General features: G+C 40.4%; 1 protein-coding gene and 1 long non-coding RNA gene across 7 annotated transcripts in view; one reads left to right on the forward strand and one right to left on the reverse strand.

Moving 5' to 3' along the window:
• The window catches only part of Fhit (fragile histidine triad gene), a 1611970-nt gene that overhangs the window by 1211075 nt on the left and 385625 nt on the right, over nt 1-15270 (reverse strand). The window lies entirely within an intron of this gene.
• Nucleotides 1-15270, forward strand: part of Fhitos (fragile histidine triad gene, opposite strand) — a 40449-nt gene that overhangs the window by 22614 nt on the left and 2565 nt on the right. The window lies entirely within an intron of this gene.

Below are 15270 nucleotides of genomic sequence, written 5' to 3' on the forward strand. Positions count from 1 at the left end.
GAACAAGGGAACACATACCTTGGGGAGTGGGGAGTGGCTTTTCAGGGAGACCATACATTATTGGCTGGGGTTGGCGAGTTGGGAATGCTTCATTTCATGAAAAGAGATTCCAGATGCTTATGCCTATAATGTGGCCAAGAGGCTACCAGACTTCCCCCAGAAAGATGGAGGTGGGGTCAGGGAATCTCAGGCTATGTGCCCTGGGGGCACACCGACTGCGAATAGGGAGGGGCTATCTTTACACCTGAGGGAAGTCAAGCTGAGATTTTGGTCTCAAAGTGAATCTCCTAGGTTCAAATAACTCCTCCAAGTGGCTTTTCCTATGGCCAAGTCTCCTGTAGCACTTACCCACAGTGATGAATGAAATGAGGGAAATTTTCCCTTCACAAAGGCTTAGACAGGTCACTTAAAGGGCAGACACTGTAGAGTATGGTGTGAAAGATTTATAATCCCAGCAGTGGGGAGGCTGAGCAAGACTGAGGTCAAGGCCAAGGTCAGTGTGGATTATACAGTGAGGTCCAGGCCAGCTTGGAATATGTTGTTAAGACTCTGTTTTGTTTGTTTGTTTGACTTTGTTTTTGTAAACAACAATAACAAAAACAAAAACTACAACATTGACATTAAGTCACTGGACCCCAGTCTCATACATACAGACTGTGGCAGTCTGACTGAGCATCTCCTCCATGGGCTCAGACGGTTCCATACTTGCCAACCCATTAGGGAATGGGTGGGCTGTTTTGGCAGGTTTGTGGCATCACTGGAGGAAATGTGTTACTGAGGCCAGGCTTGGAAGTCCCTAAAGCTTTGTGCCATTACCAGTGATCTCTCTGCTGAGATGTGACCTCTCAGCTGTTCCTGCTGCAATGCATGCCTTCTGCCATACTTCCTATCATGATGGTGATGGACTCTAAACCCCTGGAACCTTAAGCCCAAAATATCTGTTCTTTCTATAAGCTGCTCTGGTCACAGTGCTTTGTCATAGCAATAGGGCAGAAGGTAATACACTGCCTTGTACATTATTTTCACGATTGAGAAGTTACTACATATTTTCAATTGAAATTAAAAGTTGGCAACAAACATAAAGTTAGGAGTTGTTATTTTCCACATAAAATAACCTAGATATCTAGTTGCATATTTGCACCAATCACTGACTCTCTAATGTCATAAAGTATACCTCCTTTAAATATTTTGATATTAAAAATTTTTATTTCATTTCCCCCCCAAAACTAATTATTTTTGTCAGAGATTTTAAAACTAACCCCTACAAAGAAAAACTTAGAAATTGAATTGCAAAAATCACAGGTTACCACAGCCAAAATAGACACAGGCTAGAAGGATGAGACAAGGTGCCAAAGAGGTGACTTGGCAGACAAAGGCTCTTGTCTCCAAGTCTCAAGAACCTGAGTTCTAGCCTGAGGACCCACATGGTAGTAAGAGAAAACGAATCCCCGAAAAGTCATCTGTGGGCACCTGAGTACCACAGCATGAACACATACATATGAACATGCACAGGGAAACAAAAGAAATGGCAGTAAAGAGAGGCTGAGACAAGGTAGAGCAGAGAAGAGAGGAGAGGCTGAGAGGGAACACAGTCCAAGGGCGAGTGCTGTCAGGAGTGCTGCCCTTCCACCCAACAACACAGGAAGATCACGGAGCTCATGATGCTGGAACCACTCTCCATGGACACAGATGAAACAATGGGACACCCCTAACTGCACATGCAAAAGGAAAAAAAAGCCTGTCATACCCCTCTACAGACCTTTTGTCAAAGTTCAGCTAGCTATCTAAGTGCCATTAATTGGATCCAATCCATCAGAATAAGTCAGGCTTTTACTCTGAGAGACATTCTTGGAAAATTCACAGATGGGTCCTGATGTTTAGAGAGAGCCCTTGAACATACTCTTGTATCAAGCACACCTGCTTTTAAATGCTACTTTTGCTGTTTACTTGTTGGCAAAGTTTCCTAATTATTACAAGCTAATCTTCCTGATCTCTAAGGTGATAACATGAAGAACACTTCTCTTTCGGTGACCCCCCCCCCCCATGTGTGTGATTTCCTCTTTCCCTTCTTTGACCCACACCGTTTTAAAACCCAATTCTTACTTTTATTTGTGAAATTTAAGCATGCAAAGTCTTATTTACAAGTTGGTCAAATTGCTACACTACAATGTGGACCAAGGTTGGTTTCTTCTCCTTTGAGCTTGGGGAAGTCTGGACTCTACTGTTTGCCTGTTTCCTTTCTTTCCAGCAATAACTTGTATGAACCAAGGTGTTTTGGATAGTCTACCTTTCTACATATTCCCTTCAATCCCTTTTTCCTCCTTCTCCTTTTCCTTACCCAACCCCCCCATCTCCTTTATTTTTTATTTATTTATTTTTAACATCTCCAAAGAGTCCTTCACTGGTAGGAGAGTGAAATTTCCAGAGACTGCATCAAAGATGCCAGCTCTACTGACACATGGAAAGTTTGAAAAAGGAGCATTCAGCAGGGAAGAGTCTTAAAAGACCGGTACTATAGTTCAAACATCATCTTTCTTCTCCAAAACTCACACTGAAATTTCCAAATTCGATAGATTTGAGCTATGGTGTGGCATTTAAAGAGTTAGAAATAGTTGAGAGGTCTCAATGCCTTCACATGAGGAGCACATGGGCGCTTGACAGATGAGCGATGCTTATACAGCAAGGCTGCAGTTTATGTTTTTAGATGCCATTTTCACCTCCATGATATGCTTTGATCATATTCAGCCCCTGACACTCTCTTGTCCCTCTCTTTCCTATTGATCTCCTTTTCTCTCTTAAATACTTCTCTGAATACTTCATGTCTTAAAAAACAAACAAGCAAGCAAACCTCTATATTCTGTATAGGAGAGAAACCCAGTATTTGCTTCCCCCTTTTCTACAAATGATGTCATTTCATTCTTCTGTATGGCTGAATAAAACTGTAGTGTGCATACTTCACATATTTTCTTTATCAGTCATTTGCTGATAAGTATCTAATCTGGCTCTACTTTGTGACTACTATGAACAGTGCTGCAAAATGTACGTGAATATGCAAAAATCCTTATGTACTGACCCTTTCCTTTAGGGTATATACTCAGGGGTGTCTTATCTCCACTTTAATCTTCTCGTATTCCTTCATACTTTCACTACTCAGGATTCTTGAGCATGCTATTTCTTAGAAAGAACCACTAGGAAGCAATATGAAGTTGAATTTAAGACCTGTGTTCCATCAGCCTACCTTTATCAGTGCTGGTCACTGGAAAGTACTGGATGCTGAGTAGTTTTTTCTTACCATGTCAAATATTAGGGCCTCTGACCTTGCTTTTCCCTCTCTCTGGTGCTCTGTATCAGGGTCTTTAATCCACCCTGGTCTCAACTCTGGTATCTTCTCTTCAGAGATGCCTTATCTAACAATTCAGTCTAAAGCTGTTCTTTGCTCTTGTCATTTTCTTAACGGGTCTCATCTTATCATAATACTCCACTTTATTTGCACATTCATTGCTCATCCCTGCCTTTCCCAAATGCATCCATCAAAGACATCTTCAAGACATAAGTACCTTCTTTGTGGTTCCTTTACCAGAGTCAGGTTCCTGTCACTAGGTAGGAGTGCAAGTTACTTATATATTTATATGACAATGTATCCAACAGAAACAATCTAAAGGAAGGTTTATTTTTGGGCAGCACTGTAGAGGGCTACATCAAGTAGTCTCTTGGTGCTTTCATCAAGGTGGAGAGAATGGGGGGCAGAGCAGTTGACATCATTGTGGGACAAACACAGGAATGGAGACACCAGTTCTTTGATGGCTTTCTTCCTGGAGCTTATGCCATCAAGGCCCCAGGCCATGAGCATGGTGCTTCCAATATCCCAGATAGCTCTTTCTCCAGAGTTAAATAAACAACTCTGGGAACACCCTCAGAGTCACAGCCACAGGTATGGCTCACTAGCCTCCTAGATGACTCTAAAGACAGTCCAGGTGATAATGAAGATGGGCCATTATGGCAGGTTCTTACCTCCTACAGCCAACTACACTCAAGAAAATCCCTTAGGATGTTCTCCGTGGCAGAATCAAAACAACAGGTACTATAATGAAAGCTTTCCAATTTTGGGGAAAAGCCTTCTCTAACTTGTCAGTATTCATATAAATCATTTATTTTACCTAATCATTGCTTTGAGAAGTATCATTCAACTTGTCACAGCAAAAAGCTCCGTACAAGGACACAACCTAATGAATGCCCCACATGCCTTAAGCACAGGCCTCCTTTCATACTCCCCCTCCTCCCCCACATTTGTTTTTGCAGTTGTTTTTCTTAATTACAGGATCAAAGTGCTCTATCTCTATACTACTCCCTCCCTTAACCCAATTCCTCTCAAGAAAGCCACAATTTTAGCTAAATACAGCTCGGGGGCATCTTAACTTGGGGAGATTATAAATTGGAGCTGAGAGAGTTTCTAGGAAATCATCTCAATTCTCCACAGAATAAAATATGATGCAGCTTCTCAGCAGGTCCAATAAAAGACTTCAAGCATAAGTGCACATCTGATCTTTGGGGATCAGATGAAGTCATTGGTATACTGATGTGAGTTTACTAAGCATGTATTTTTAATGCAGAACAAAGCATGTCCATACTGGGGTCAAACTCAGCACTAGAATGTTCACAGAGAGACTTGGGAGAAGGAGACAGACTTTCAGCTTTTGGGTTATATTTAATAAGTAACCTATGTCCGCTGATGGGAGAATCAATAAACTGCCCTATGTTATTTAAGTCAGCACCCCTTTCTCCTCCTTTTGTGTAGTTCTGTGCATATAATTGGGAAAGTTCCCTGCACACAAAGTGTAATTTCATTCTCTTCAATACCACTCTTCTTTCTTAATCAAAATAAAATATAATAAGACAAAAACTTTCACACTGAAACTCACCAAAGCATACCAACAGAAGGGAAAGAGCCCAAAAGAAGGCAAAAAATTTAGAGATGCACTTGTTCACACACTTGGGAGTGTGGGGGGTGGGGGGAGTGGGGATAACCTAAATTGAACTCCTACAAGATGGGTATGGGTAGACTGAAGTGGTCAATTCCACTTCCAGTGGAGGGAGGGGGACACCAACCCACCCATAAAACCTTCAACCCAAAATTTGTCCTACCTATAAGGGATAAAGATATAGCAGAGATTGAGGAAACAGTCAACCAGTGACCTGCCCAACTTGAGACCCATCCCATTGGAAAGAGCCAATCCTTGACACTATTATTGATACTTTGCTCTGATTGCAGACAGGAATCTAGCATAAATGTCTTCTAAGAGGCTTCATTCAGCAGCAGATGGAAACAGATGCAGAGACCCACACCAAACATCAGGAGGTGTTCAGGGAGTCTTGTGGAAGAGTAGGGAATAGAACTGAGCCAGCTGGAGGGGACAAGGACACCACAAGAAGACCTACACAGTCAACTAACCTGGGCCTATAGGGGCCCAGAGACTTAACCACCAACCAAAGAGCATTCCAGAGCTGGACCTAGACCCCCTAGTCATTTGTAGCAGATGTGCAGCTTGGCCTTCATGTGGGTCCTCTAATAATTGGAGCAGAGTCTTTCTCTGACTCTGTCACCTGCCATTGCATCCCCTTATCCTACCTAGACTGCCTGGTTGTGATTCACTCAGGGAGAATGTGCTTAGTCCTACTGCAACTGGAGGTCCTAGGGCTTCCTTGGGGGGGGGGGTTAATGGGGGAAGGGATTTGTGACAGTGGGACTAGGAAGAGAGGAGGGATGGGGGAGGGGGATTGGGATGTAAAATGAATAAATAAATAAAATTTTAAAAATACTAAATTAAAGCCATACTATATAGCAGAAGACCTGTGCAGATGTGTGTAGGCCCTGTGCATGCTGTTTCAGTCTCTGTGAGTTCACATTGGTTTTGCTGAATTGATTAGAGGGATTTGTCCTCTTCTTCATACTCTCTGGATCTTACATTCTTTCCACAGGGTTCCCTGAGCTCTAAGAGGAGTAATTCCATTTAGAGCTCTGTGGCCCAGGGTCTCTCTTCTCCACATAATGTCTGGATATAGGTCTCTTATTTGTTCCCATCTGCTGAAGGAAGAAGATTCTTTGATGGTGGCTGAGTAAGACACTGATCTGTGACTATAGCAGAATATCTTTAGGGGTCATTTTATAGCTATCTTTTCCTTTCTTTTTCTTTTCTTTTAAGGACCAGTAGTATTTGTTCTTACTTTGGCCTCTGGGCTTTCTAGTCTCTGGTTATTGGTCACCCAATCAGTGTTGGGTATGGGTTCTATCTAGTAGAGTTAGCTTATGTCAAATCAGATATTGGTTGATTACTCCTACAAGCTTTGTGCCACCTTTGCCCTATCATATTTTGTAGAGAGGTTAGCATTGTAGATCAAAGGTTTCATGGATGGATTGGTGTTTACATTTTTCTTTCAGTAGGCTGCAGAGTACCAAAGATACTAGAACACAGGAGCAAAGGTTATATGTAGGCACCAGCTAAACCTTTTCATGTTAAATGAGTTGTGTGGGTGTTATCTACTTACAATGGGACCTTGTTATCGGTTTGTGAAGGTCAACCTATTGTCTCAGCAACAGTCTGGCATGTTCAGAGGTGAGAAACCTTACTACAGCAGGTCCTGAATATTCCAACATAGCTGAAACAAAGAAAAAGAACTTAAAAGAGCCTGTATGAATGAAAGAGGTACTTAAAGAGGAAATGGACAAATACAGTGAGAAATAGTAGAAAACACAAACAGTGGAAGGAAGTGAATAAAATTATTTAAGACCAGGAAATGGAAATAGAATAGTCAAGCTAAGGGAACTCTGTGAATGAAAAACATAGAAACCCAAATAAGAACTTTAGATGCCAACTTCATCAACAAAATACAAGAGACAAAAGACAGAATCTCAGGCATTAAAAATATGATAGAAAAAATGGACACATCATTCAAATAAAATCTTACATCAACAAAACTTAACATGCAACGTATCTGGGGCACAAAACATCCAAGAATCTGGGACACTATGAAAAGAACGAACAAAAGAATAAGAGAAATAGAGGAAGGAGAAGCCCAGAAAATATTTTCAACAAAATCATAGAAGAAAAATTTCCTAACCTAATGAAAGGATGTGCCTATAAAAAAGCATACAGAACACCAAATAGATTGGATCAGAAAAATCCAATCTATTGGCATATAATGACCAAAACAGTAACAACACATGATAGAGAAAGAATATTAACAGTTGAAAGAAAAAAAGATCAAGTAACATGTAAAGTTAGACCTATTAGAATTCTACCTGAATCCTCAATAGAGACACTCAAAGCTAGAACAGCCTGAACAGATATGCTACAAACTCTAAGAGAACAGAGATAGCATCCCAGAGGAATATGCCCAGCAAAACTTTCAATCAGTTTAGATGTTCAACATCAATAACACTCTTTATATTATGCTTTCTGTCAAAAATCATATCATGATGGTTCTGTACAACCTTCAATGTCTTCTGGACCAATATTTCCCAATTTGATGTGTGTGTGTGTATATATATATATATATATATATATATATATATATATATATATAATAATTAATATATATATATATATATACACATACACACATATACAGAGAGGCACAGAGACAGAGAGAGACAGAAATAGAAATAAAGACAGATCGGCTAACACCGGGGGTAGCTAGGGCGCAGAGTCGGCTGACACCTGCCAGCTACTCACAAGACCCACCACGGGATCTTAAGACCTCTGGTGACTGGAACACAGCATCTGCTCCAATCCAATCACGCTGGACCTGAGACTGCATGGGTTAGAGAAGCAGAAAACCCGGCCTGATCAGGGGCACAAGTCCCTTCCAGTCCAGCCAGCACAGGGGTACTTTGGGCGTGGAGTCTGCAGACACCCGGAAGGTATACACAGGACCCTCCACAGGATATTAAGACCTCCGTGAGTGGATCACAACTTCTGCCAGGAGGCAGGTTCGAACACCAGATATGTGGGCACCTTCCCTGAAAGAGGAGAGCCTACCTGCAGAGAGTACTCTGAGCACTGAAACTCAGGAGTGAGCTAGTCTCCCTGGTCTGCTGATATAGTGTAACAAAATCACCAGAGGAACAATCTCTAAACAGAGACAACTACAACAACTAACTCCAGAGATTACCAGAAGGCAAAAGGCAAATGTAAGAATCTTACTAACAGAAACCAAGACCACTCACCATCATCAGATCGCAACACTCCCACCACACCCAGTCCAAGGCACCTCAACACACCCCAAAAACTAGACCAGGATTTAAAAGCAAATCTCATGATGATGGTAGAGGACATCAAGAAGGACTTTAATAACTCACTTAAAGAAATTCAGGAGAGCACTGCTAAATGGGTAGAAGACCTTAAAGAGGAAGCACAATATTCCCTTAAAGTATTGCAAGAAAACACGGCCAAACAGGTGATGAAATTGAATAAAACCATACAAGACCTAAAAAGAGAAGTAGACACTATAAAGAAAACCCAAAGTGAGGCAACGCTGGAGATAGAAAACCTAGGAAAGAATTCTGGAACTATAGATGAAAGCATCAGCAACAGAATACAAGAGATGGAAGAGAGAATCTCAGGTGCAGAAGATTCCATAGAGAACATCGGCACAACAATCAAAGATAATACAAAATGCAAAAAGATCCTAGCTCAAAACATCCAGGAAATCCAGGACACAATGAGAAGACCAAACCTATGGATAATAGGAGTAGATGAGAATAAAGATTTTCAACTTAAAGGGCCAGCAAATATCTTCAACAAAATTATAGAAGAAAACTTCCCAAACCTAAAGAATGACATGCCCATGAACATACAAGAAGCCTACAGAACTCCAAATAGACTGGACCAGAAAAGAAATTCCTCCTGACACATAATAATAAGAATAACAAATGCACTAAATAAAGATAGAATATTAAAAGCAGTAAGGGAAAAATGTCACGTAACATATAAAGGCAGGCCTATCAGAATTACACCAGACTTTTCACCAGAGACTATGAAAGCCAGAAGATCCTGGACAGATGTTATACAGACCCTAAAAGAACACAAATGCCATCCCAGGCTACTATACCCGGCCAAACTCTCAATTACCATAGATGGAGAAACCAAAGTATTCCACTACAAAACCAAATTCACACATTATCTTTACATGAATCCAGCCCTTCAAAGGAGAATAACAGAAAAAAAAAAAAAAAAAACAATACAAGGACGGAAACCACACCCTAGAAAAAGCAAGAAAGTAATCCCTCAACAAACCAAAAAGAAGACAGCCACAAAAACAGAATGCCAACTCTAAAAACAAAAATAATAGGAAGCAACAATTACTTTGCCTTAATATCTCTTAAGATCATTGGACTCAATTTCCCAATAAAAAGACATAGACTAACAGACTGGCTACACAAACAGGACCCAACATTCTGCTGCTTACAGGAAACCCATCTCAGGGGAAAAGACAGACACTACCTCAGAGTGAAAGGCTGGAAAACAATTTTCCAAGCAAATGGTCTGAAGAAACAAGCTGGAGTAGCCATTCTAATATCAAATAAAATCGACTTCTAACCCAAAGTTATCAAAAAAGACAAGGAGGGACACTGCATACTCATCAAAGGTAAAATCCTTCAAGAGGAACTCTCAATTCTGAATATCTATGCTCCAAATGCAAGGGCAGCCACATTCATTAAAGAAACTTTAGTAAAGCTCAAAGCACATACTGAACCTCACACACTAATAGTGGGAAACTTTAACACACCACTTTCACCAATGGACAGATCATGGAAACAGAAACTAAACAGGGACACAGTGAAACTAACAGAAGTGATGAAACAAATAGACTTAACAGATATCTACAGAACATTTTATCCTAAAACAAAAGGATATACCTTCTTCTCAGCACCTCATGGTACGTTCTCCAAAACTGACCACATAATTGGTCACAAAACAGGCCGCAACAGATACAAAAATATTGAAATCATCCCATGCATCCTATGAGATCACTATGGACTAAGGCTGATCTTCAATAACAACATAAATAATGGAAAGCCAACATTCACATGGAAAATGAACAACACTTTCTCAATGATACCTTGGTCAAGGAATGAATAAAGAAAGAAATTAAAGGCTTTTTAGAGTTTAATGAAAATGAAGTCACAACATATCCAAACTTATGGGACACTATGAAAGCATTTCTAAGAGGGAAACTCATAGCTCTTAGTGCCTCCAAAAAGAAACTAGAGAGAGCACACATTAGCAGCTTGACAACACACCTAAAAGCTCTAGAAAAAAAGGAAGCAAATTCACCCAAGAGGAGTAGATGGCAGGAAATAATCATACTCAGGGGTGAAATCAACCAAGTGGAAACAAGAACTATTCAAAGAATCAACCAAACAAGGAGCTGGTTCTTTGAGAAAATCAACAAGATAGATAAACCCTTAGCCAGACTCACTAGAGGGCACAGGGACAGCATCCTAATTAACAAAATCAGAAATGAAAAGGGAGACATAACAACAGATCCTGAAGAAATCCAAAACACCATCAGATCCTTTTACAAAAGGCTATACTCAACAAAACTGGAAAACCTGGATGAAATGGACAAGTTTCTAGACAGATACCAGGTACCAAAGCTAAATCAAGATCAGGTTAATGATCTAAACACTCCTATATCCCCTAAAGAAATAGAAACAGTCATTAATAGTCTCCCAACCAAAAAAAGCCCAGGACCAGATGGGTTTAGTGCAGAGTTCTATCAGACCTTCAAAGAAGATCTAATCCCAGTTCTGCACAAACTATTCCACAAAATAGAAGTAGAAGGTACTCTACCCAACTCATTCTATGAAGCCACAATTACTCTGATACCTAAACCACAGAAAGATCCAACAAAGATAGAGAACTTCAGACAAATTTCCCTTATGAATATCTGTGCAAAAATACTCAATAAAATTCTCACTTACCGAATCTTGTTCTTGACACATCAAAACAATCATCCATCCAGACCAAGTAGGTTTTATTCCAGGGATGCAGGGATGGTTTAATATACCAAAATACATCAACGTAATCCATTATATAAACAAACTCAAAGAAAAAAACCATATGATCATCTCGTTAGATGCAGAAAAAGCATTTGACAAGATCCAACACCCATTCATGATAAAAGTTCTGGAAAGATCAGGAATTCAAGGCCCATACCTAAACATGATAAAAGCTATCTACAGCAAACCAGTAGCCAACATCAAAGTAAATGGTGAGAAGCTGGAAGCAATCCCACTAAAATCAGGGACTAGACAAGGCTGCCCACTTTCTTCCGACCTATTAAACATTGTACTTGGCGTCCTAGCCAGAGCAATTCGACAACAAAAGGAGATCAAGGGGATACAAATTGGAAAAGAAGAAGTCAAAACATCATTTTTTGCAGATGATATGATAGTATATATAAGTGACCCTAAAAATTCCACCAGAGAACTCCTAAACCTGATAAACAGCTTCAATGAAGTAGCTGGATATAAAATTAACTCAAACAAGTGAAAGGCCTTTCTCTACACTAAGAATAAACAAGCTGAGAAAGAAATTAGGGAAACAACACCCTTCTCAATAGTCACAAATAATATAAAAATACCTTGGCATGACTCTAACTAAGGAACTGAAAGATCTGTATGATAAGAACTTCAAGTCTCTGAAGAAAGAAATTAAAGAACTCAAAAGATGGAAAGATCGCCCATGCTCATGGATTGGCAGGATCAACATTGTAAAAATGGCTATCTTGCCAAAAGCAATCTACGGATTCAATGCAATCCCCATCAAAATTCCAACTCAATTCTTCAATGAATTAGAAAGAACAATCTGCAAATTCATCTGGAATAACAAAAAACCTAGGATAGCAAAAACTCTTCTCAAGGATAAAAGAACCTTTGGTGGAATCACCATGCCTGACCTAAAGCTTTACTACAGAGCAATTGTGATTAAAAACAGCATGGTACTGGTATAACGACAGAAAAGTAGACCAATGGAATAGAATTGAAGACACGGAATGAACCCACACACCTATGGTCACTTGATCTTCGACAAGGGAGCTAAAACCATCCAGTGGAAAAAAGACAGCATTTTCAACAAATGGTGCTGGCACAACTGGTGGTTATCATGTAGAAGAAGGTGAATTGATCCATTACTATCTCCTTGTACTAAGGTCAAATATAAGTGGATCAAGAAGCTCCACATAAAACCAGGGACACTGAAACTTATAGAGGAGAAAGTGGGGAAAAGTCTCAAAGATATTAGCATAGGGGAAAAATTCCTGAATAGAACAGAAATGGCTTGTGCTGTAAGATCGAGAATTGAGAAATGGGACCTGATGAAACTGCAAAGCTTTCGTAAGGCAAAAGACACCGTCAATAAGACAAAAAGGTCACCAACAGATTTGGAAAGGATCTTTACCTATCCTAAATCAGATAGAGGACTAATATCCATAATATACAACGAACTCAAGAAGGTGGACTCCAGAAAATCAAATAACCCCATTAAAAAATGGGGCTCAGAGCTAAAGAAAGAATTCTCACCTGAGGAATACCGAATGGCTGAGAAACACCTGAAAAAATGTTCACCATCCTTATTCATCAGGGAAATGCAAATCAAAACAACCCTGAGATTCCATCTCACACCAGTCAGAATGGCTAAGATCAAAAATTCAGGTGACAGCAGATGCTGGCGAGGATGTGGAGAAAGAGGAACACTCCTCCACTGTTGGTGCAATTGCAAGCTTGTACAACCACTCTGGAAATCACTCTGGAGGTTTCTCAGAAAATTGGACACGGTACTACCAGAGCATCCAGCAATACCTCTCCTGGGCATATATTCAGAAGATGTTCCAACTAGTAAGAAAGAAACATGCTCCACGATGTTCATAGCAGCCTTATTTATATTAGCCAGAACCTGGAAAGAACCCACATGCCCCTCAACAGAGGAATGGATACAAAAAATGTGGTACATTTACACAATGGAGTACTACTCAGGTATTAAAAAAAATGAATTTATGAAATTTCTAGGCAAACGGTTGTACCTGGAGGGCATTATTCTGAGTGAGATAACCCAATCACAAAAGAACTCAAATGATATGTACTCACTGATAAGTGGTTATTTGCCCAGAAACTTAGAATACCCAAAATATAAGTTACAATTTGCAAAACACATAAAAGTCAAGAAGAACGAAGACCAAAGTGTGGACAATTTGCCCCTTCTTAGAATTGGGAACAGAACACCCATGGAAGGAGTTACAGAGACAAAGTCTGGAGCTGAGTCAAAAGGATGGACCATCTAGAGACTGCCATATCCAGGGATCCATCCCATAATCAGCCTCCAAACGCTGACACCATTGCATACACTAGCAAGATTGTGCTGATAGGACCCTGATATAGCAGTCTCTAGTGAGACTACACCGGGGCCTCGCAAACACATAAGTGGATGCTCACAGTCAGCTACTGGACGGATCACAGGGCCCCCAATGGAGGAGCTAGAGAAAACACCCAAGGAGCTAAAGGGATCTGCAACCCAATAGGTGGAACAACATTATGAATTAACCAGTACCCTGGAGGTCTTGACTCTAGCTGCATATGTATCAAAAGATGGCCTGGTCGGCCATCACTGGAAAGAGAGGCCCATTGGACTTGCAAACTTTATCTACCTCAGTACAGGGGAACTCCAGGGCCAAAAAGTGGGAGTGGGTGGGTAAGGGGGTGGGGTGGAGGGTATGGGGGACTTTTGGGATAGCATTGGAAATGAAAATGAGAAAAATACCTAATTAAAAAAAAAGAAATAGAGACAAAGATAGAGATTGGTAAATAGAGATATATTATCATACATCGGGCATAAAGAAATTGCCTGCTTCTACATGATATCCACCAGTTGTGCCAGCACCATTTGATGAAAATGCTGTCTTGATCCATTCTTATCTCCTTATACAAAGCTCAAGTCTAAGTGGATTTAAGACCTCCACATAAGACTGGAGACACTGAAATTAATAGAGGAGAAAGTGGGGAAAAGCCTCGAAGATATGGGCACAGGGGAAAAATTTCTAAACAGAACAGCAATGGCTTGTGCTGTAAGATCAAGAATTGACAAATGGGACCCCATAAAATTGCAAAGCTTCTGTAAGGCAAAAGACACTGTCAATAAGACAAAAGGCCACCAACAGATTGGGAAAGGATTTTTACCAATCCTAAATCTGATAGGGGACTAATATCCATTATATACAAAGAGCTCAAGAAGCTGGACTCCAGAAATTCAGATAACCCCATTAAAATGGGGTTCAGAGCAAAACAAAGAATTCTCAACTGAGGAATACTGAATGGCTGAGAAGCACCTGAAAAATTTCAACATCCTTAATCATCAGGGAAATGCAAATCAAAACAACCCTGAGATTCCACCTCACACCAGTCAGAATGGCTAAGATAAAAAATTCAGGTGACAGCAGATGCTGGTGAGGATGTGGAGAAAGAGGAACACTCCTCCATTGTTCGTGGAATTGCAAGCTTGTACAACCACTCTGGAAATCAGTCTGGAGGTTCCTCAAATAATTGGACATAGTACTACTGGAGGATCCCGCAATACCTCTCCTGGGCATATATCCAGAAGATGTCCCAACCGGTAAGGGCACATGCTCCACTATGTTCATAGCAGCCTTATTTATAATAGCCAGAAGCCGAAAAGAACCAAGATGTACCTCAACAGATGAATGGATACAGAAAATGTGGTACATTTACACAATGGAGTACTACTCAGCTATTAAAAACAATGAATTTATGAAATTCTTGGACAAATGGATGTATCTGGAGGATATCATCCTTAGCGAGGTAACCCAATCACAAAAGAAGTCATTAGATATGCACTCACTGATAAGTGGATATTAGCCCAGAAACATAGAACACCCAAGATACAATTTGCAAAACACAAGAAAATCAAGAAGAGGGAAGATCAATGGGTGAATACTTCATTCCTCCTTAGAACAGGGAACCAAATACCCATGAAAGTAGTTACAGGGACAAAGTTTGGAGCTAAGACGAAAAGATGGACTATCCAGAAAATACCCCACCTGGGTATCCATCCCATAATCAGCTATCAAACCCAGACACTATTGCATATGCCAGAAGGATTTTGCTGAAAGGACCCTGATATAGCTGTCTCATATGAGGTTATGCCAGTGCCTGGCAAACACAGAAGTGGTTGCTCACAGTCATCTATAGGATGAAAC

Source organism: Mus musculus, chromosome 14 (assembly GCF_000001635.26).
Source record: "Mus musculus strain C57BL/6J chromosome 14, GRCm38.p6 C57BL/6J".
Lineage (NCBI taxonomy): Eukaryota > Metazoa > Chordata > Mammalia > Rodentia > Muridae > Mus > Mus musculus.